We start from the raw sequence: 23,739 nt of genomic DNA, 5'->3' as shown, positions 1-23,739 counted from the left end.
AGAAAGGGAGGTGGGAGGTGGAATATAGGAGAGACAGTAGGTGATGGCAGATATCAAGATGTAGGGGAAAGGGGATAATGTAGGTAGCCTAAATCAGTTCACACAGAAATGAGGCAGTGGAGGATGAGAAAACCCAGCAAATGTGAGGTGTTCCCTGTTGCCCCTATTGTATAATTGAGTTAAAATAAAATAAGTAGAAAATGAGGGACATGAGGGAGAGAGAAAACCGATAAAGAAAAGGAAAAAAAAAAAGAAGAGAAGAAAAGAAGAAAGAAAAAGGGGGTGGGTGAAGGGTGGGGAACAGGTAGGGGAAAGAAAAAAAAAAACAGATATACACTAACCACAATTGCAACACCAACTACAGCAACAACAACAACAAAAAACCCTAAATAACTGAATAAAAAAAAGACTTTGGGGGATACTCTGGGAGAAAATACTAGGGGATAATGCAATATTAGCAATCCGGACATTAAAAAAAGTAAAAAAAAAAATAAGATAAAATGAAAATAAATACAAAACAAAATGAAATGATAAAGAAAAAACCCAAACGTTGTAGGCTAGGGTATTCAAGTACCTCAGATGGACTTCAGGGCGTGATGGATTCAGGGGTGGAAAGTTTGAGATATTGAAGGCTCAAGAGGTGTGAGACTCTGGGGTGTGGGCCACCAGAGTTTAGGGGATTCAGACCCGGCAACCTCAAATCTGGTCAACAGGAAGCCTAGGAGTCCCGCAGTGTAACTCAGCCCTCAGGGATCCCCGCAGCTGGGTGCCAGCCCTATGGGGGAATTCAGATCCGCAAACTCTATATTATGTCTGAACCCTGCAATTCACTTACTCACTAGGGTTTATTTATGTGGGTAAATCGTTAATTCACCTTTGGACAGCTCCCACCTGTGATCCCATAAAACGGTCACGAGAGGGCGCCTCTACACCGCAGCCAATTTAATGATGCAGATCCGAAGCCTGGCCCATGGGCTGCGCTCCAGTTGAAAATGCCGAAAACAGATTCCAAAACCAGAATTCCCAGGCTTTGCAAAATATTCCCCACTCGGCTTCCAGACGTGTCCCCCTCCCTTGCCGCACCCTGTAACAACCTCGCAATTATGTCCCTTTATTTCCCACAATCTAATTCCATTGTAGATCGGCAGCCGGGCTTGTGGGGGCGGGGCTCCAGGCGGAAGCGCTATTATTTGTGTCCGCAATCAAAAATTACCCTGCTTCACAACAAAACACCATCTGTCTCCCCAAATCGATCCGCAAAGGCGTTCTGTCCCATCAACCCTCCAACAGGCCGGCCAGGACTCGTGAACTCCCCAGCACCACAGAGCCACCAAAAAGCGGCGCCGCCGCACCGATACCGCGGCTCCACCCACCCCCAAAGAGGGAGCAACCCGTGTACTGGTCTCACCTCCGGGCAATAGAACCCAAATTATATCTTATAGACCAATCCTCTCCGTTACCTTTCCCCCAAATCAATGTCCAGACACTTCCTGCCCTGCAAAAATCCTGAAAAAGCCCAGCCTCAGAGAACCTCCAGCGGCACCTAGCCACCTCTTCCCAGGAGAGACCGTAAGGCAAGTTCACTCAGCCACCATCTTGATCTCCCCCTCATCTTGAATTTTTTAATGTAACATTGTTTATGGTCTATGTATCTTTAAAAAGGGCAATTAAATAAAAAATTCAAAAGACTAAAATAAAATAAAAATGTTTACTTTTGAGGAGTTACATTTACTTTATTGCTCATGACTTGGGAGTAAGTCTTAAGAAATTACCACCAGGAAATTGATGTGGTTGAAACCATTGGGTGCATGCCTACCATATGCAATATCTTGAGTTTGGTTCCCAATGCCTCCTAAAGGAGATGAGCAGAATGGCAAGTTGATGCAACAAGATGACAATGCAACAAGAAGACAATGTAACAAGATGACAATACAATGAGAGACAACATGCAGAGAGCAAAGGTGGTTCAAATAATTGGGCACCTCCTTCCCAATTGGGGGAGTCACAGGTTGGGTAATTGGTGGATCCTAAAAAGAAGACAAACAGATATGGACAGCAAACACCAAGCACAAAAGAACAGGAGGGGGAAGAAAAATAAATAAAAATGATCTTTAAAAAAATAAGAAGGAAACTACCACATATCACAAGATCTTGGAGATGTTGTTCTACATTTTCTGCTAGGAGTTTTATGCTTGCAGCTATTATATTTAGATCTATAATCCATTTTGATAAATTTTTGTATATAGTGTGAGATAAAGCTCTTCTTCCTTTCTTTTGGATATGGATATCCAGTTTTCCCAGCACTATTTGGTGAATAGAATTTCCTTGCCCAGGTGAGGTGATTTTCACAGCCTTGTGAAAAATCATCAGTCATCAGACTGTAGATGTGAGTGTGTATTTCTGAATTCTCAGTTATATTCTATTGATCAATCTGTCTATCATTATGCTAAGACCATGCAGTTTATTTTACCAATCTAGCTAATTAGTATTCCTTAATGTCAGGAAGTGAGTCTTCTAACTTCGTTCTTCTTTCTAAAGATATTTTTGTCTCTTTGGGGGCCCTTACATTTCCAAATAAATTTGATAGCAGGCTTTTCCAATTCCACAGAAACAGCTGTTGTAATGTTTATTGGGATTGCTTTGAATGTGCAAATCAGTTTGTGTTAAATTGACATCTTACCAATATTTAGTCTTCCAATCCATGAACACAGAATATCCCTATTTTAGTCTTCCTTAGTTTCTTTTGGCAATGTTTTGTAGTTTTCTGAATACAAGTCCTTTATGTCTTTGTTAAGTTTATTCCTATTTTATATTTTTGTCTGTTATAAATGTCTTTTTTTCTAATTTCCTCCTCTTATAGTTTATCAGTAGTGTATAGAAATACTATTGATTTTTGCATATTAATCTTTTATTTCACCACTTTGCCAAACTCATCTATTAGTTCTAGTAACTTTGTTGTGGACTTTTAAGGATTTTCTAGATAAAGGATCATATCATCAAATAGCAAAATTTTACTTCTTTTCTTATTTTGGTCCCTTTTATTTCTTTATCTAACCTAATTGATCTAGGAAGAACTTCTAGCACAATATAGAATAATAGTGTGACAATGGACATCCATGTCTTTTTCCTGATATCAGCAGGAAAGCTTTCAGTCTTTCAATATTGAAGGCTATGCTAGCTGTAGGGTTTTCATATTCACAATTTACAATATTGAGAAAAATTCCTTCTATTCCTATCTTTTGGAGTGTTTCTATCAAGAAAGTTGATATATTGTGTCAAAAGCCCTTTCTGCATCAATTGAGAGGATCATATGATTATTCTTCAATTTATTTATATGGTTATTACACTACTCAATTTTCTTCTGTTAAAAAACCTTTGCACACTTGGTATTTAACCAACTTGATCATGGTTGTAGTTCTTTCAATGTGCTTTTGGATTCAGTGTGCAATTATTTTGTGGAAGATTTTCCCACCTATAAACATTGGAGACATTGTTCTGTAATTTCCTTCTATCATAGTGTCTTTATCTGATATTATTTATTCATTTTCTTAAAAAAATTACATTAAAAAAATATAAAGTCCCATTCAACCCCACCGCCCCCACCCCCCACTCCCCCCACAGCAACACTCTCTCCCATCATCATGACACATCCATTGCATTTGGTAAGTACATCTCTGGGCATCGCTGCACCTCATGGTCAATGGTTCACATCATAGCCCATACTCTCCCACATTCCATCCAGTGGGCCCTGGGGGGATCTACAGTGTCCCATAATTGTCTGTGAAGCACCACCCAGGAAAACTCCAAGTCCCGAAAATGCCTCGATATCTCATCTCTTCCTCCCATTCCCGAAATCCGGCAGCCACCTTGGCCACCCTTCCCACACCAATGCCACATTTGTTCTGTGGACATTGGATTGGTTGTGTGCATTGCACACCTATGTCAAGAGGGGGCTTAGATTCCACATGGATATTGGATGCAATCCTCTTGCTTTCAATTGTAAGCACTCTAGGCTCCATGATCTGGTGGTTGACATTCTTTAACTCCATGTTAGCCGAGTGGAGTAAGTCCAATAAATCAGAGTGTAGGAGCTGAAGTCTGTTGAGGTTCAGGGCCTGGCTATCATATTGTCAGTCCAGAGATTAAAATCCCCTAGGTATATCTTAAAACCCAGCGCCAACTACAATTCCAGTAAAGTAGCATGAAAGGCTTGTGAAAGAGATCCCATCTGAGTCCAGTTCCATCATGCAGAAACACCAGCTCCAAAGAAGGGCCAACTGACATGGCAGTAAACCCCATCTGCCATGACCATAGAACCTGTGCGTCTCTTTAGCCCTCAAAAGAACCAATACTTGGGGTTGTATCTACTTTATCTGTCTCTGAGACTCTGCTCAGCTGTGCATAAGGGCAATCCTTCTGACAACCTCCATACTCTTTTTTAGAGATTCATAGCCATATAAACTCATTTCTCCTTTCCATTTCCCCCTTACATTAGGTCAAACAGCATTTCAAAGTCATGTTATTATATGTAGACAGGGATATTCTGCTGATCTGCATTGAACCTTTACTTCAAGGTCATTTTATAGTTGCATCATCAGCTGGTATTTGGTAGTGATCCCTCGGTGCCAGGGAGGCTCATCCCCAGGTGACATGTCCCACGCTGGGGGGAATGCACTGCATCTACATGCTGAGTTTGGCTTCGAGACTGGCCACATTTGAGTAACATGAAGGGTGTTCAGAGGAAACTCCCAGGCACAGTTCTGCTCTAGGCCGTGTTCTTACTTCAGGCATATAGGCTCACAAGCATAGTCATTAGTATCAGGAGCCCACTGTTGGACCTCATTCCTTCCTGGAACTTACCGTTGCACCTGGGGGACTGCCACTGCTCCCCTAGGGACCATGACAGAGCACCACCCAGCCAGAAACCCAGTATCCCCCCAGTTGTTGTTTTAAATTGTTGCCACTATGAGTATATCCAAACATTACCATGCACCCTAGACATATGCCCTGTATAATGCCCTGTCAACCATATATCGCCTGTCAATAACATCCCATACCAGTATTCCTCCACCGCCATTGTTGAACCACTCTGTGATCCAAAACTTCCTGAAAAGCGAAGCCCAATATAATGTCAGGTTCCCTTACTAGTAAAATGGAATATAAAGATGAGTTTAAAGGTTAGATCTAGAATACGGATTGATTTGGAAAAATTCTACATCCTATCTTTTTCTTTTCTTTTTTCCCTAATTCTTGAGCTTCTCTTCACAAGAGTCTTAGATCACAGTAATTCATATATACAATATACAGTACCCCCACACATCCACCATAAAACCTTTTCCCTTCCACAGTGATAATCTTTTAACTTATTCATATCATATTTACTGAAACTGATATACAGGCTCCAAAATGATAGCTTTCAAACAAGGTGATATCTGTGCTTACCTTGTGGTCCATACTTTAGGATATACAGTTTTCTAAATTTTTTAGTTATCCTATGTTTTACATTATGGTTTACATTATTAGTCTGTCATCCCCTATATGTTTTTGGTGTAATATTACATGTTTTATATTCATCCTCGTGTACTGTCGTGAAACTCCTCTCTTGCCCCCACATTTACCTTGGTTCCATCTATTCAAAATCCATTTTCCCCTTCCCTTGGTGCCCACAGCGACAGCCAATCTCCATTTCCTGAGGAGCCACATCCAGAGATACTTGCAACAGAGTTCAGGGCCTGACTTCCTCAACTGCCCTAATGCCCTGGGAGCCACCCTTTCTCTCGAGAGTTACAGTTCCCTCTATTTGATGGCATTACTCCTCCCCAGGATGTGGGTCAACCCCCAACTCTCACTACTTAGGTCTCTACACAATGGTACAACCCAACCTGGCAAAATGAGCATTCAGACATTCCCCAGGAGTCCATCCCGTGTCAGACCATCCCCTCCAAGCATCCTAAACAGGTAACCCTCCTAATTATATTTTGATACGATTTTCTCAGCATTTTCTCTCAACCAACACCTAACACTCTCCTATATTCGCATGTTGCCCCTCCCTCCCCCTAATTTTTTGGGCAATATTATCCTTCCGCCCATCCACAGCCCCCCTCAAGCCCACAAAGCACCACCCAAAGGCAACCCCTTTTCCCCATTTTATCTCTTCTTTGTGCTCATACTTACTGCCAGCTCATCATAGATTCCACCCCTGTAGATGTCGGCTCACATTCTACCTCCACCCCCCGATTTCCTGTAAGCCTATTTTCCAGTCTCTAGCTCTCTGAGGCAGTTTGCTTATTTCACATCATTGAGGTCATATAGTATTTGTACTTCAATGCCTGGGTTGCTTCACTCAACATAAGGTTCTCAAGATTCATCCATGTTATCACGTGTGTTTGTAGTGTATTTGTTCTTACAGCCGAGTAGCATTCCATTGTTTGTATATACCACATTTTATTGATCCTCTCATCTGTTGATGGGCATTTGGGTTGATTCCAACTTTTGGTGATAGTGAACAATACTGCTATGAACATTGGTGTACATATATCAGTTTTTGTCCTTGTTTTCAAGGACATTTCAAGGTATTGCTGGATCATATGCCAAATCTGTGGTTAGTTTTTTGAGAAACCGCCAAACTGTCCTCCAGAATGGTTGGATCCTTCTGCATTCCCACCAGCAGTGGATGACTCTTCCCCTTTCTTCACATCCACTCCAGCATTTGTATTCTTCTGTTTTTTCATAGCTGCCAATCTCAAGGGTTTAAGATGGTATCTCATTGTAGTTTTGATTTGCATTTCCCTGATAGCTAGAGATTTGGAGCATTTTTTCATGTGCATTTTAGCCATTTGTATTTCTTTGGAGAAGTGCTGTTTAAATCTATTTCCCATTTTTTAAATGGGTTGTTTATCTTTTTATTTTCAAGATATATGAATTCTTTATATGCAAGTTATAAGTCTCTTATCAGATATATGGTTGCCAAATATTTTCTCCCATTGTGTGGGTTCCCTTTTTACTTTCTTGACAAACTCCTCTGAGGTACAGAAGGCTTTAATTTTGAGGAAGTCCCATTAATCTATTAGTTCTTTTGCTGCTCGTGCTTTTAGTGTGATATTCATGAAGCCATTTCTTATTACAAGGTCCTGTAGATGTTTCCTTACACTGCTTTCCAAGGTCTTTATGGTCTTGGCTCTTATATTTAGGTCTTTGATCCATGTTGAGTTGATCTTTGTATAAGGTGTGAGATGGTAATCCTCTTTCATTCTTTTATGTATGGATATCCAGTTCTCCAGGCACCATTTGTTGAATAGGCCATTCTCTCCCAGTTGAGAGGGTTTGGTGGTTTTATCGCATATTATATGGCTATATATATGAGGTTCTATATCAGAATTTTCAACTCGATTCCATTGGTCTCTGTGTCTCTCCTTATGCCTATCCCATGCTCTTTTCACTACTGTAGCTTTGTAGTATGTTTTGCAGTCAGAAAGTGTGAATCCTCCAATTTCATTTCTCTTTTTCAATAAGTCTTTGGCAATTCGAGGCCTCTTTCCTTTCCAAATAAATTTCATAGTTAGTTTTTCTAGTTCCTTAAAGAAGGCTGTGCTGATTTTAATTGGGATTGTTTTGGTAGGATAGACATCTTAATAATATTCAGTCTTCCTATCCATGAACAAAGAATATTCTTCCATTTATTTAGGTCTTCTTTGATTTCCTTGAACAGTCTTGTATAGTTCTCAGTGTATAAGTTTTTTACATCTTTAGTTAAATTTATTCCTAAGTATTTGATTTTTTTGTTTACTATTGTGAATGGTATTCGTTTCTTGATTTCCTCCTGATCTTGCTCATTATTGGTGTACAGAAATGCTACTGATTTTTGCACTTTGATCTTATAACCTGTGACTTTATTAAACTCATTTATGAGTTCTAGAAACTTTGTTGTAGACCTCTCAGGGTTTTCTATGTATAGGATCATGTCATCTGCAAATAATGAAATTTTGACTTCTTCCTTTCCAATTTGAATGCCTTTTATATCTGGTTCTTGCGTCAGTGCTGGAGTAAGTACTTCTAAGACAATGTTAAAAGGAAGGGGAGACAATGGGCATCCTTGTCTTGTTCCACAGTTTAGAGGGAAGGATTTTAGGATTTCTCCATTGTAAACAATGTTGGCTGTAGGTTTTTCATATATACTCTTTATCATGTTCAAAAAATTTCCTTGTATTCCAATTTTTGGAGTGTTTTTATTAAGAAGGGGTGCTGTATTTTGTCAAATGCTTTTTCTGCATCTATAGAAATAATCATGTGACTTTTTTTCCTTCAATCTGTTTATATGGTGTATTACATTGATTGGTTTTCTTATGTTGAAACATCCTTGCATACCTGGAATAAATCCCACTTGGTTGTGGTGTATAATTCGTTTAATGTGCTGTTGAATACGATTAGCAAGTATTTTGTTAAGTATTTTTTCATCTAGGTTCATTAGAGAAATTGGTCTGTAATTTTCCTTTCTTGTGGTGTCTTTGTTTGGCTTTGGTACTAGGGTAACATTGGCATCATAGAAAGAGTTAGGCGATGTTCCTTCTGTTTCGATTTTTTGGAATTGTTTCAGCAGGATTGGTGTTAGTTCTTTCTGGAATGTTTTGTAGAATTCACCTGTGAAGCCGTCTGTCCCTGGGGTCTTCTTAGTTGAGAGGTTTTTAATGACTGATTCTATCTCTTTGCTTGTGATTGGTTTGTTAAGATCATCAATTTATTCTTTTGTCAGTATGGGCTGCTTATGTGTTTCTAGGAATTTGTCCACTTCCTCTGAATTGTCATTTTTTCTGAAATGTAATTTTTCAAATTATCCTCTTATGGTAGTCTTTATTTCTGTGGGGTCAGTGGTGATATTTCCTTTCTCATTTATTATTTTGTGTATTTGCAACTTCTCTCTTTTTTTCTTTGTTAGTCTCACTAAAGGTTTGTCAAATTTTTGATCTTCTCAAAAAACCAGCTCTTGTTCTTGTTTATATTTTCAAGTGCTTTCTCATTTTCTATTTCATGTAGTTCTGCTCTTATCTTTGTTATTTCCTTCCTTCCTCCTGTTGGATTACTTTGCTGTTGTTTTTCTAATTCCTTGAAATGTGCAGTTAGTTCTTAAATTTTTGCTCTTTCTTCAATTTTGATACATGAATTTATGGCTACCAATTTCCCTCTCAGTACTGCTTTTGCTGCATCCCATAAATTTTGTTATATTGTGTTATCATTATCAATTGTTTCAAGGTAGTCATTGATTTCTTTTGAGATTTTCTCTTTGACCCACTGTTTTTCTAAGAGTGTGCTGTTCATTTTCCAAATTGTGGTGTGAAATCTGGGCCTCTGTCCCTTGCAAATTTCCAGCTTCACTCCACTGTGGTCAGTGATATAGTTTTGTATGACTTCAGTCTTTCTGAATTCATTAAGCCTTTCTTTGTGGCCTAGCATATGGTCTATCTTGGAGAATGATCCATGTGCGCATGAGAAAAGTGTATATCCTGCTGTGTTTGGGTGTAATGATTTATATATGTCTATTAGATTCAGTTCCTTTAATATACTGTTCAAATGTTTTGTTTCTTTTGTGATTCTCTTTCAAGTTGTTCTGTCAAGAATTGATAGTGCTGTATTAAAATCCCCCACTATAATTGTAGGTGCATCTATTTTTTTTAAAGATTTATTTATTTATTTATTTTCCCCCCCTCCCCCGGTTGCTGTTCTTGATGTCTATTTGCTGCATCTTGTTCTCCGCTTCTGTTGTCTTCAGCAGCATGGGAAGTGTGGGTGGCACCATTCCTGGGCAGGCTGCACTTTCTTTCACACTGGGAGGCTCTCCATATGGTGTGCACTCCTTGCATGTGGGGCTCACCTATGCAGGGGACACCCTTGCTTGGCACAGTACTCCTTGTGCGCATCAGCACTGTGCATGGGCCAGCTCCATCCGGGTCAACGAGGTCCAGGGTTTGAACTGTGGACCTCCCAGGTGGTAGACGAACTCCCTGACTGCTGGGCCATGTCCGTTTCAGATATCTATTTTTTCACTTAGATTTTCCAGTGTTTGCCTCACATATTTAGAGGCGCCCTTGTTAGGAGCATAAATATTTATGATTGTTCATTCTTCTTGAAAGATTGTCCCTTTCACTAATATGTAGTATCCTTCTTTGTCTCTCACAATTGTTTCACATTCAAAGACTATTTTGTCTGATATTAATATAGCTACTCTTGCCTTTTTTTGGTTATTGTTTGCTTGTATGAATGTTTTCCAGCCATTCACTTTCAACCTCCATGATTCTCTGGGTCTAAGATGTGTCTCTTGTAGACAGCATAGAGATGGGTCATATTTCCTTATCCAATGTCCCAGTCTGAATCTTTTGATAGGTGAGTTTAATCCATTGACATTCATTGTTATTACTTTCAAGGAATTATTTGTGTTAGCCATATTTTGATTGGATGGATTTATGTTTACCTTTTTTTTGCATTTTTTCCTTCTCTTTTTGTCTTTTTTGTTTCTCTTTTTTTTTTTTTTTAGTTAGGCCAGTAATTTATTCAGGTAGTGAGGAATGAGAAATGGGAGAAAATAAAAGATCATGGGTTCTAGGTGAAGAGGAATGGACTGAAAAGTGATAAAGCGTGCTGATTTTTGTTTGTTTTGTTTTTTTTTCTCTATTCTTTTTTTCCTTTTATTTTTATTTTTTTAATTCATTTAAAAAAATATTACATTAAAAAATATAAGGTCCCATTCAACCCCACCACCCCCACCCCCCACTCCCCCCACAGCAACACTCTCTCCCGTCATCATGACACATCCATTGCACCTGGTAATTACATCTCTGGGCATCACTGCACCCCATAGTAAATGCTCCACATCATAGCCCACACTCTCCCATGTTCCATCCGGTGGGGCCCTGGGGGGATGTACAATGTCCTGTAGTTGTCCATGAAGCACCATCCAGGACAACTCCAAGACCAAAAACACCTCCCCATCTCATCTCTTCCTCCCATTCTCTGCACCAAGCAGCCACCATGGCCACCCTTCCCACACCAATGCCACATTTTCTCTGTGGACATTGGATTACACTCTCCTCCAATGCTGCCTGTCCTGTTTTTTCCTTTCTTCCTGCAGAACTCCCTTTAGAATTTCTTGAAGGGGAGGTTTCTTGTTGGAATACTCTTTCAGTTTCTGTTTATCTGTGAATATTTTGAATTCTCCATCATTTTTGAATGCTAGTTTAGCTGGATAGAGTATTTGCGTTTGGAAATTTTTTTTCCTTTAGTACCTTGACTATATCATACCACTGCCTTCTTGCCTCCATGGTTTCAGATAAGAAATCAGCATTTAATCTTATGGAGCTTCCCTTGTATGTGATGTTTTTCTTTTCTTTTGCTGCTTTTAGAATTTTCTCTTTGTCTTGAGCATTGGATAATTTGACAAGTATATGTCTTGGGGTGGCCCTGTTGGGGTTTATGACCAGTGGGGTGCGCTGTCCTTCTTGGATATGTACATCTGTCTCTTTCAGTAGATTTGGGAAGTTTTCAGCCATTATTTCCTGCAGCAATCCTTCTGACCCCTTTCCCTTCTCTTCTCCTTCTGGAATGCCTATAATATGTATGTTTGAGTGTTTCGCATTATCATTCTGGTCCCTAAGTCCTAGCTGGAGTTTTTTTTTATCGTTTTATTGACCAATTCTACTATCTGTTTGTTTTCCAATGTACTGTCTTCCACATCACTAATTCTCTGCTCTGCCTCTTCTAGTCTGCTGATATTTGCTGCAAGTGTATTTGGGATTTCTTGACCTGTGGTGTTCTTTCCCATCATATCTGTTATCTTTTTGCATATGTCTGCAATTTCCTCTCTAAGCATTGTCTTCATATTGTTAACTTCTTCCTTTACTTCATTAAATTTGTCAGTGATAAATGTTCTGAGATCTTTTATTACTTGTGTGAAGTTCTGCTCCCCTTCCTGATTTTTAGTTTGTTCATTGGATTCAGCCATGTTTTCCTGATTACTGGTTTGGTTTGTAGATTTTTGTTGCTGTCTGGTCATCATTTTATCCTGACAGGTTTAATCAGTACCTTAGCTTCTTTGTCTAGTCTTGGAGATTAATTAGCTGTTGTTTTTGCTTAAGTGTTATATCTTCTCTCTGTCACTTTGTGCTTCTTATTCTAATTTCTTATTGCTGGTTGAGTTCACTTTAAAGGAAAGTATTAGGGCCGCAGAAAGGCAATTGTGTAATCAAGGAAAAAGTGTAAAGTAGTATTGGTGATATATGTTAACAAAGCAACAATATGAGATCTGGGAGGAATGGATGTTAGATTCATGTAAATTGTGTAGAGTTATAGCAGTAGGTAGAGTACCTATAATGAGGTAGTCAACTGAATATGGGAGGAATATGGTATGAATTAAAAAGCCAGTGTTTTTGTGAGAGAGGGAAAGAGAAAAGAAAGGCAATAGCTTCAAGAGTGGATAACAGACAGAAAACAAAACAAAGGTATTAGAAATTAAGAGTTAGACACTTTTTGGATCAAAGAAAGGGAGGTGGAATATAGGAGAGACAGTAGATCATGGAGGCTATCAAGTTGTAGGGGAAAGGGGATATTGTAGATAGCCAAAATCTATTCACACAGCAATGAGGCAGTGGAGGCTGAGGAAATCCAGCAAATGTGAGGTGTTCCCTGCATCATCTATTGTATAGTTAAGATAAAATAAAATAAGAATCAAATGAGGGACAAGAGAGAGAGAGAAAAAAAGAGATAAGAAAAGAAGAAAGAAAAAGTGGGTAGGTAAAGTGTGGGGAACAGATAGGGAAAAGAGAAAAAAGATATACACCAACCACAGCAGCCACAGTACCAATAAAAAAAAACCTAAATTACTGAAAAAAAAGACTTTGGGGGATACGCTGGGAGAAAAGACTAGGGAGATGTTAGAAATCAGAACAGTAAAAAATAAATAAATAAAATAGAATAAAAATAAAAACAAAACAAAACAAAAAAGAAAAAACACAAACATTGAGGGTTAGGACATTCAAGGACCTCAGATGGACCTCAGGGAGTGATGGATTCAGGGATGGAAAGTCTGAGATATTAAAGTCTCAAGAGTATCTGGGGTGTGGCCCATCAGGGTTTAGGGGACTCAGACCTGGCAACCTCAAGTCCGGTTAACAGGGAGCCTGGGAGCACCACAGTGCATCACAGCCTTCAGGGATCCCCGCAGCTGGGTGCCAGCCCTATGGGTGATGTCACATCTGCAAGCTCTATCCTGTGTCTGTACCCCACAATTCATTCACTCACTGGGGTCTATTCTGTGGATGTATCACCAATTGACTTCAGGACCCCTCCCACCCTGTGATTGCCCGGAATGGCCACCTGGGGGCACCTCTACACTGCAGCCAATTTAATGACGCAGATCAATAGCCAGGCCCGGGGGTGGGGCTTCAGCCAGAAACGGTAATAGCGTCCAAACCTGAAATTCCCATGCTTCGCAAAACATTCCCCTAATCAGCTTCCAAACGTCTCCCACCCTGCCAGTCCCTGGTGGCGTCTCTTTATTGCTATCTATTTAAGTTCACTGTAGATCGGCAGCCGGGTTTGGAGGGTGGGGGCTCTAGGCAGAAGTGCTATTGTTTGTGTCTGCAATCAAAAATTCCCCTGCTTCACAATAAAACTCTCGTTTGTCTCCCCAAATTGGTCTGTAAGCAACTCCTGTCCTATTAACCCCCCAATAGGCTGCTCAGGGCTTATGAATTCCCCAGTACTGCAGAGCTTCCAAAAAAAAAATACAGAAACAAAAATTCAGTGGCAGCGTCTCGTGCCGCGGCTCCGCCCACCCAAGGAGGCAGCTTTCCGCGCAGCCGGGACCTCCGTGCATATTTTATATATGTATTTTCTCTGTTACCTTCCCACCAAATCGATGTCCAGACACCTCCTATCCTGCAAAAATCCTGAAGTAGCCTGGTCCCGAAGAACCTCCAATGCTGCCTAGCTGCTTCTTTGCAGGAGATATTATCAGGTAAGCTCACTCAGCCACCATCTTGCCCCGCCTCCCGCCTTTATCTGATTTTGAAGTTAGTGTTATGTTGACTCCAAAGAATTAATTTGGTGGCACTCTTTCCTTTTCAATTTTTTGGAAGTGTAGGAACAAGATTGGCATTAGATCATTTTTGAATATTGCTAGTATTCATCTGTGAAGCCATCTGATCCTGGGCTTTTCATGTGGGAAAGTTTGGGATATTTTTGATGAGTGTTTCAATGTTTTGACTTGTGTTTGATATGTTGAGGTCTTCTATTTCTTATAGGTCCACGTAGGTTGTTCATGTGTTTTTAAGTCTATTTCATGTATGTTGTCTAGTTTTCTGATGTGCAGTTTTGCATAGTATACTCTTATGATATGCTTATTTCTGCAGTCAGTGATAATATCCCCACCCTCACATTTCTGATTTTATATATTTATGTCTTCTCTTTTCTATTTGCCATTCTGGCTAAGGGTTTCTCAATTTTGTTAATCAAAGAAACAACTTTTTGTCTTTTTGTTTCCCTCTCTAGTTTATTGCTCTCAATTTCATTTATTCCTTTTTTAAAATGTTATATTATTTTTTTACACTTTTAAAATTAAAATTAATAGATCACAAAGAACGTTACATTAAAAACATAAAAAAACGTAGAAAAACATATGAGGTTCCCATAGTCCCTGCTCCCCACCCCCACCTCATCATTTTTGTAAATTGTATTTTTTGAAGATATATACATCACATCACAAAAAAAAGTTACGTTAAAAAATATAAGAGGTGGTGGACTTGGCCCAGTGGTTAGGGCATCTGTCTACCACATGGGAGGTCCGCGGTTCAAACCCCGGCCCTCCTTGAACCATGTGGAGCTGGCCCATGTGCAGTGCTGATGCACACAAGGAGTGCCATGCCATGCAGGGTTGTCCCTGCATAGGGGAGCCCCACGCGCAAGGAGTGCGCCCCCTAAGGAGAGCCACCAAGCACAAAAGAAAGTTCAGCCTTCCCAGAAATGGTTCTGCACACTCAGAGAGCTGACACGACAAGATGATGCAACAAAAAGAAACACAGATTCCCATGCCACTGACAACAACAGAAGTGGACAAAGAAGATGCAGCAAATAGACACAGAGAACACATAACTGGGTTGGGGGAGGGAAGGGGAGAGAAATAAATAAATAAATCTTTAAAAAAATAAAAAAATAAAAATATAAGAGGCTCCCCATATACCGCTCACCCCCCCACCCCACTCCTCCTACACCAAAAACCTCCTCCATCATTGTGGCACACTCATCACACTTGAACACATTTTGGAGCACTGCTGCACCATATAGATAAATAGTTTATCCTGTAGTTCACACTCTCCCCCAATACATGCAGTAGGTTAAGGCAGGATATATAAAGTCCAGCATCTGACCCTGCAGTATAATTTATGACACCTCAAAGTCCCCAGAATGCCCACACATCATCTCTCTTCTTCCCTTCCCCTGCCCTCAGCTACTGCTCTGTTCATTTTCTCAGCCTCAATGCTTCAATTTCTTCTATTACTAGTCACAATAGTTTTATAGTAGAATATCATTAAGTCCACTCTAATCCATATTTTATTCCTCCATTCTGTGGACCTTGCTTTTTGACCTTGAACAAATGGGGAAAATGGCAAAGACTAATGAGTTTATATAGCTAAGAGTCTTCCAAAAAGAGTCAGGAGGTCATCATAGGGGTCACACTTAAGCACACCTCAGTAGGACCCCAGAGAGAGCCTAAGTAGATACAACCCTAGGTGCTGGCTCTCCTGAAAGCTATGGAAATTCACAGGATATATGGTCATGGCAGATGCGTTTGGAGTTCTGTACCATGTCAGGGCGTCCTACTTTGGAATTTGTGCTCCTGAGTGTGATTGAGCTGGACTCAGATGTGACTTTCCTGCACATGCCTCTTCTATCACTTTTACTGAACCTGTGTTTGGCACTAGGGATGGTTGCATAGTCAGGGGGCTTGAATATCTGGACTGCCCATGTGCCAACCGGACCCAGAGCCTCAGCAAAGTTGACTCCTATTCTCTTGTTCATTGGACTTACCCAGGCCAGCTAACAGGGAGGTGAAGTTGGTCAAACACCACACCAGGGATTCAAGAGTGCCAAAAACTGCAAGCAGAGGAGTTGCATCCATCATCCATGTGGAATCTGAGCCCCTTCTTGAATTTCATTTATTTCTGTTATGAATGTTATTATTTCTTTCCTTTGGTTTGATTTTGGATTAGTTTGCTGTTATTTTTCTTGTTCCTAAAAGTATGCAGTTAGGTCTTTCATTTTTGGTTTCTTCTTTCTTAATGTAAGCACTGAGGGCTGCAAATTTCACTCTCAGAACTGCCTTTGCAGTGTCCCATAAGTTTTTTTTAGCAAATTTATTGTCTTTTTTTCAAAAAGATACACAGATCACACAAAATGTTACATAAAAATATAGATCCCACATGACTGCTGGATGGAATTATCCTGATTGCCGTTGTAGACACTCTCAGTACCCTCGTGTGGTGGTTGACCCCCCTGTTAGTTTCCCTGGGTAAGTCCAATGAACCAGAGAGTAGGTATCATAATTCTGTTGAGGCTCAGGGCCCAGCTGGCAAATGGCCAGTTCAGAGATTCAAGTCTCCTGAGTATACACCAACCCTAGGGACAAACACAGGTTCAGTAAATGTGACAGAAGAAGCATGTGTAGAAAGGCAACATCTGAGTCAAACACCATCACACACAGCACAAATCACAAAGGAGATCCCACTGGCAGCACACTGAACTCCAGAGCCATCTGCCATGACTGTACAGCCTGTGTCTCTGTAACCTTCAGGAGTGCCAGAACCTGGAATTGTATCTACTTTGGCTGTTTCTGGGATCCTGCTGAGATGTACATAAGCACAACACCTCTGATGACCTCATGACTCATTTTGAAATCTCTCAGCCTTAAAAACTCATTTTTCTTCACCATTTCCCACTTTTAATCAAGATATTTTCCTAGTCACATCACCACCTGGTGATTAGTAGTAATCTCAAAGCACCAGGGAGGCTCATCTCTGGAAATCATGTCCCATGCTGGGGGGAAGGTAATGCATTTACAGTCTGAGTTTGGCTGAGAGAGTAGACACATTTGAATTTGGCTTAGAGAGGACACATTTGAGCAACATAGATTCTCTCAAGAGGTAACTCTTAGGCACCCTGCAGCTCTAGGCCTAGTTGAAATTATAAGCACACAGACTCATAAGCATATTCATCAGTTTCAGTGGCCCATCATTGGACCATCCTTCACTGGTCTTTGCCCTTGCACTTGAAGAATTGATTCTGCTCCTTTGGGGAATGTGTCAGAGCTCCCCTGGCTAGGAACTCAGCACTACCTCAGTTGGCATGTGTAACTCTGCCAGCTATGACAATACACAGTGAATACCCAAACATTTTTATAAACCCTATATATATGCCCTGGAGATCTCCCACCCAAACATGTGTTCCCCATCAACGACACTCCATACCAATGATCCTCCCCTGCTATCTTAGAACCCCTCTGTGATCCAAAAGTTCTTTAAAAAAGACTAATGTACTGCCAAATTCAATTAGTAGGCAAATTAAATAATAATGATAAGTTTAATGATTAGAAATAGAATGCATTCTAAGTTAGAAAAACTAAAATGAAGTGAAAAATAAATTGGGGTACTACAAATGAAAAATATCATAAAATTTTGTTTTTGGCATTTTGCCTTCCATCACTGTGATAAGTTTTGTCCTGTATGTACAGTGGCAAGTCAATAACTTCCATTCCTTCCTCTGTGTCTTCAACTTTTTTTAAAAAATTTAATTTTGTCTTCAAAAGGTTTTAGATCACAGTAGAGTCACATATATAATACTGTGGACTCCCTTATACCCAACATCAAACCATTTCCCCCTTCTCAGCAATGATCTTTTTAGATGTGGATGTTATATTTCCTGCAGCTGATGTACAGATATTGAAACATACCTACTAGTGATGCTTCTATTTTGGTTTACATTATGGTTTATATTTTAGACCGTAGACTTATCTAAATTTTTAGTTACATTATGGGTTACATTTTAGATTATAAACTTTTATAAATTTTTTGTGAAATTTAACATGGCCTTTATCATCATTGCACGATCTTGTGGAACATTTCCATTGCCCCCCACCCCATGTAAATGGAAATGTAATTCACTATTTCACTTTCAACCTTCCTTTATCATTACATCTGAGGTGAGTCTCTTGTAGACAGCTTATAGGTGGCTTATATTTTTATCCATTATATCACTCTATATCTTTTGATTTAGGAGTTCAAGTCATTAATATTCAATGCTATTATTGTAAAGACTACTTATTTCTTCCATTTTATCATTTGCCTTTTTGTTGTCATATTTTACTATTGTCTATCCTTTTATATTTTAATTTATCCTTAATAATAATAATATTCATTTCTACACTTTTCTCCAAGTCTCCTAACTATTTTTTCCCCTATAATTTTGCAGCAGTCCCTTTAGTATCTTTTGTAAATATGACTTTTGGTAACATATTCTCTCAGTTTTTGATTGTCTGTGAAGACTTTAATCACAACCTTATATTTGAAGGACAGTTTTGACAGACACAGAATTATTGTCTGGCTGTGGTAGTTTGATATTATTGATGAATTCCAAAAGGAAATACTGATTGTATTTGTAAACTGATCTGTTTCTCTGGGTATATTAGATTGTGTTAGACATTGGAAACTATAGATGTTTTTACACAACACTTCACTGGCAACACCAAAAAAATCTACATAATTGTTTAGTTTTATGGAATTGGCATATACAAACAAAAATAGATACTGCCAGCCAATTATTTGGGATCATATGCAGAGAAATTCATGACTATGCAATAATATTATTTCTTTTCTGAAAATGAAAAATATTCTTTATATTTTATTAAATTGTCTTTTTTTAAAGACACATAGATCACAAAAAATGTTACATTAAAAATATGAGGTTCCCACATACCCCTCACCTTACCCACCCACGCCTCCCATATCAACAACCCTTTTCATCATTGTGGCACATTCATTGCATTTTGTGAATACATTTTGGAGCACTGCTGCACAGCGTGGATTATAGCTTACATTGTAGTTTCCACTCTCCCCCAATCCATTCAATGGGGTATGGCAGGATATATAATGTCCAGCATCTCTCCCTGCAATATCTTTCTTTCACCAACAAAAGGTCTCATTTGAAAATAAATTCCATGCCAATCACGGATAATAAACTAACTCTGTGATAAAGGAAAGAAAAATTGTCTGCTTTTTTCTGGAAAACTTTTTTGTGCTCCATCAAGAGTTTAGGAGGAAGCTTATTTTTAAAGTGTGAAATGTATTTATTTTCCTATCTGCCTGTTTTCTCTTTCTGTCTCCTCATCTGTCTATTTCTACAGTTATTGTTTATACATAGTTGCAAATTATGGATAATTATGTATTTTGATGCTAAACTTCATTGGTTCAATAATTTAACAGCCTGTTTGAATGGGCACTGTTGGGAATTGAACCATGCCCTACCAAAAAAAAGGCATATTCATAGTCCCTGGACCTGCAGTTGTGAACCCGTCTCTCAATAGAATCTTTGAAGATGTTATTAGCTAAAGTGTGACTAATCTGAATGAGGGTGTGCCTTATCCAATATGACTGAAGTCCTTATAAGTAAAGAAATTGTAGACAGAATGAGATGCCATGAGGAGCAGCTGGAAAGTGGAAGTCAATGGAACCTGGAAAAGAAAGAAAATATAACTATGTGCATTGAAATAATTCATTAATATGGTTGTGGAATCCTTTTATGGGACTTCTTCAGTGAGGCATGACTCAGGATGGGTCTCTACCCTCTTAGTTTTAAATAAGTGGAGATATACAGAGAAAAACACACAGAGAGAAAGCCACCATTGTGATCCTAGTTCTACAACTACAGGCTCACTTTTGAAGCTTATGCTTTGAGTGAAGAGAGTGTACATAAAATATGTAATTGAAGATAATATGTAATTTAAGATAAGTTTGAGACCCTACTCAGTGATTCATAGTAATCAAATGATCCCTTTAGGATGTTTAACTGGGCATTCAGGAGATTGTCTGTACTTCCACTGCTAACATGGTTCAATGGATGGCAATTAGGGATCATAGGAAAGTTGTACTATCTCCAAAGCACCTTTTTGAAGGTTAAAAGAAGGCCACACTCTGTAAGATCATAAGGCTATATCTCTGAAGTGAGAATGTCATAAACACAAACTACTTACTTAATTTTTATATAATTTTATTTCTGCATTTACTGGAATGATTTGGGGATATGTTGAAAATAGATGTACTCTTTCAAGAAATAAAAGATGTACTCCTTCAAGAAATAAACTATATATTATTCACATATCCAAATTGTAGCTGTATTAAGGTTTCCAGAGAAACAGATTCTATAAGGGGTTTATTTATTTATTTATTTATTTATTTATTTATTTATTTATTTTGGGACCTGGCATACATGACTGTAAGGATTGGCTATTCTGAATTCTGTATGGAAAGCCAAAATCTGGAAACTGCAATTAAAAATATTATGAAATATGGAATATCAGCACTCCATAAGCAGACCAAGAGCTGAAACTCTGATGACTGTGAAGTTGAATTTTGCAGGAGGAGCTAGATGGCTGAAATAGAGGCATAAATTATTTTTCTGGCTTTGGAAATTCTCAGAGCTGCCTTTTGGATCTCCATCTATTTGGGTGAGGAGACTCCCCTCATTGCTGAGGGCAATCTCCTTAGCTGATGCAATCAGTCAAAGATGAAAACAAATGACTAGGGATAGAAATTCTTCAATAAATTCTCCTCACATTAAAATAGGGCCAACACATTCATGAACAAACAAATGGACACCATAACCTCGCCAAGATGACACATGAAATTAAGCATCAACGTCCAACTGTTGCCCATTTGACAATTTGACATGCAAATATATTTTTTAAACCATAGGTAATCTCAAAATAAAGATGATAGCATAGTTATCCTTCTGCCTAACATGATAAAACAGTCATGCATACAACCAAAATAGCACTAACACTTTGCTCAGAAGTTGCAAATCCTTGATTGATGTACACTGAAACTTGATATCCTGTAACTGTAATTTTATGATGTAACATTCATACAATTTAGGCTACAAAGGGAAGAAGATAAGAAAACAGATACTTGCTTTTATCTATATGCTATAGATAGAAGTCATAACCAAACAATGAAGAAAAACTGATAATATTACATTCCTCACCTGCAACTGTTTGGGTGGTCATAGCTATTTATAACCACCTTCTTCCACCTCTGTATTAGTCTGCCAAAGGGATGACAATGCATAGTACCAGAAATCTGTTTGCTTTTATAAAAGGTATTTCTTTGGGGTAAAAGCTTAGAGTTACAACTCCCTAAAGAATCAAACTCAAGGTTGCTTTCTCACCAAAGTCAGCTGCCACATGTTGAAGAAAGATAGTCACTGATCACTGCCTGGTCTTCATGGTCTTCCTCTTCATATTGAGGGTCTATGAACTAGCTTCTTTTGAATCTCAGCTGTCGGCTGGCATAGGGCTTGGCTCTCATGGATTCCTATATCAGTCTCAACTCTCTTTCTAGTATCAGTTTCAAACGATCAGACAAATGGTTCATCTTTCTTCCTGGGGCTCCAGGATCAAACATGACAGAGCTCTTTCTTTTCCCATGTCTTCCTGAATGAGTGTCCATTTATATTGGCCTACCAAGGGGGTGGAGGCTCGATCTGATGTCGTCAAATCAAAACCATAATCTGAACATGTAATTTAATCAAGGGACCTTCAACTAAATCCAATATAATCAAAAGGGTGTCATACCCAGAAGAATAGATTAGTTTACAAATATAAAATTTCCCTCTTTGGGATTCATGACATAATCTCAAACTATCACACATCACCGTCTGAATCCCAAAAAGGCATTACAATATTCCAAAACCCTTATTTCAGTAGCAATGCTAACTACTATATCACATCACAATCAGTTATAGGAATACAATTTGTCTTGGGACAAAGTCCCCTCAGGCTGCAGACCTGTGAAAATTACAAAGCAAACTATCTATTTCCAATATACATATGGACAGACATAGGAAGAACATTTGCATTATCATAAGGAGAATTTGGGAATGAAATATGCATCATGGGTCCCTCAAAGTTCCAAAAATCTTCAGGGCCTACTCCATTAGATTTCAAAATCTGAGAGCTATCCTTACAATGATGGTTTCTTCTCCTCATGACCTCAAGGAGGACCACCATTTCCACAGGCTTACCAAACAGCCACCTTCATCAAGCATCTGGTTGGTGACTGAACTCCAGACTTCATGTTCCAAGAAAATTGGATTGATGACCACAATTTCCCTAATCTATGGGGTACAATCTCCCTTAGTACAGTTAGATTGTGACAACATTCTTCCTAATCTATGGTATATAAGTCGAACCTCCTCAGAACAGTGAGTTAATGACCTGGCTTTCCTTAATTTATAGGTAAAAAGCCCATCCCTCTCTGAGCAGTGGGATGGTGACCTCACTTCTCAACCTATGGGGAATAGGCCTAACCCCCTCAGGGCAATGGGGTGGTAACCAAACTAAGTCTCCCCAACCATCAGGGAATGTGCTCCACTTTCTGTATAGCCTGGGTCAGCAAAATTCTCCCTTAACAATGGGTTGGAACATCCACTCACTTTGAATGTCAGGGCAAATTCACCCTTTCCATACACATGGGTGGGTCCTCTCTTGGCCCAAAGAGATGTCTTAATTCCAGACCTCAGCCAGCAAGCTTTTCTTCTTAAAGCCATTTTCCTTTCCATCTCTTCCTTCCCTGTCTCTTTTAGTCCAGGCTCACCGTGGTTTTGTTCATACAGATCTTGCAAATTGCTTCTTGGTTTACCATGCAGGAAGCAGGAGTACAAGCCATCAGACAGAAAGATGTTCCTCCATTCTTTTCTGGGTAGCTGCATTTTCAATCCTGGCTGACAAATTACAAGTATAGTTAATTTCTCAAATTGGGCACTATCAATGGGGGATTGATTTCCAGAGATCTGGAACTTCCAGAATAAATTTCTGTTTTGTTTTGTTTTCATGTCCATAAATTCAGCTCTGAGATTATCTTTCTCTCTCATTTTGGTATAAGCTGCAAGGAGAAACCAGGCCACATTCTCCAGGTTTACTTTAGAAAGTTTGTCAGCTAAATGTCCTGCCTTGTGATTTTCAAATTCTACCTTTCATAAAACATTAGAAGTCAACCTTGCTAATTTCTTTGCAACTACAAAACATGAATGACCTTTCCTTCAGTATCCAATAACAGTTTCATGATTCCTTTTAAATGTTCATCAGAAATAACTTTGGGCTTCATATTTCTTTCAACAGTCTCTTCAAAGCAATATAGGGTTTTTACATCAAGTTTTTCACAATTACTCAAAAAATATCCCTTACACATTTATAAAATCATTCTAGCATTTCTGGTAATTGCATCAATCTGTACCCCACTCTTGGTACAAAATTCTGTACTAGTTTATCAAAGGGGTGCCAAAGCAAAGTACCAGAAATTTGTTGGATTTTATAAAGGACACTTATTTGGGGAAAAATCTTACATTTACAAAGCCCTAAATAGTTCAACTCAAGGTTGCTTACCCACCAAAGTGATTTGCCACATTTTGAAGCAAGATGGTCACCTATCT

The sequence above is a fragment of the Dasypus novemcinctus genome, chromosome X (assembly GCF_030445035.2).
Source record: "Dasypus novemcinctus isolate mDasNov1 chromosome X, mDasNov1.1.hap2, whole genome shotgun sequence".
NCBI classification, from domain to species: domain Eukaryota; kingdom Metazoa; phylum Chordata; class Mammalia; order Cingulata; family Dasypodidae; genus Dasypus; species Dasypus novemcinctus.
This window is presented reverse-complemented; position numbering follows the sequence as displayed.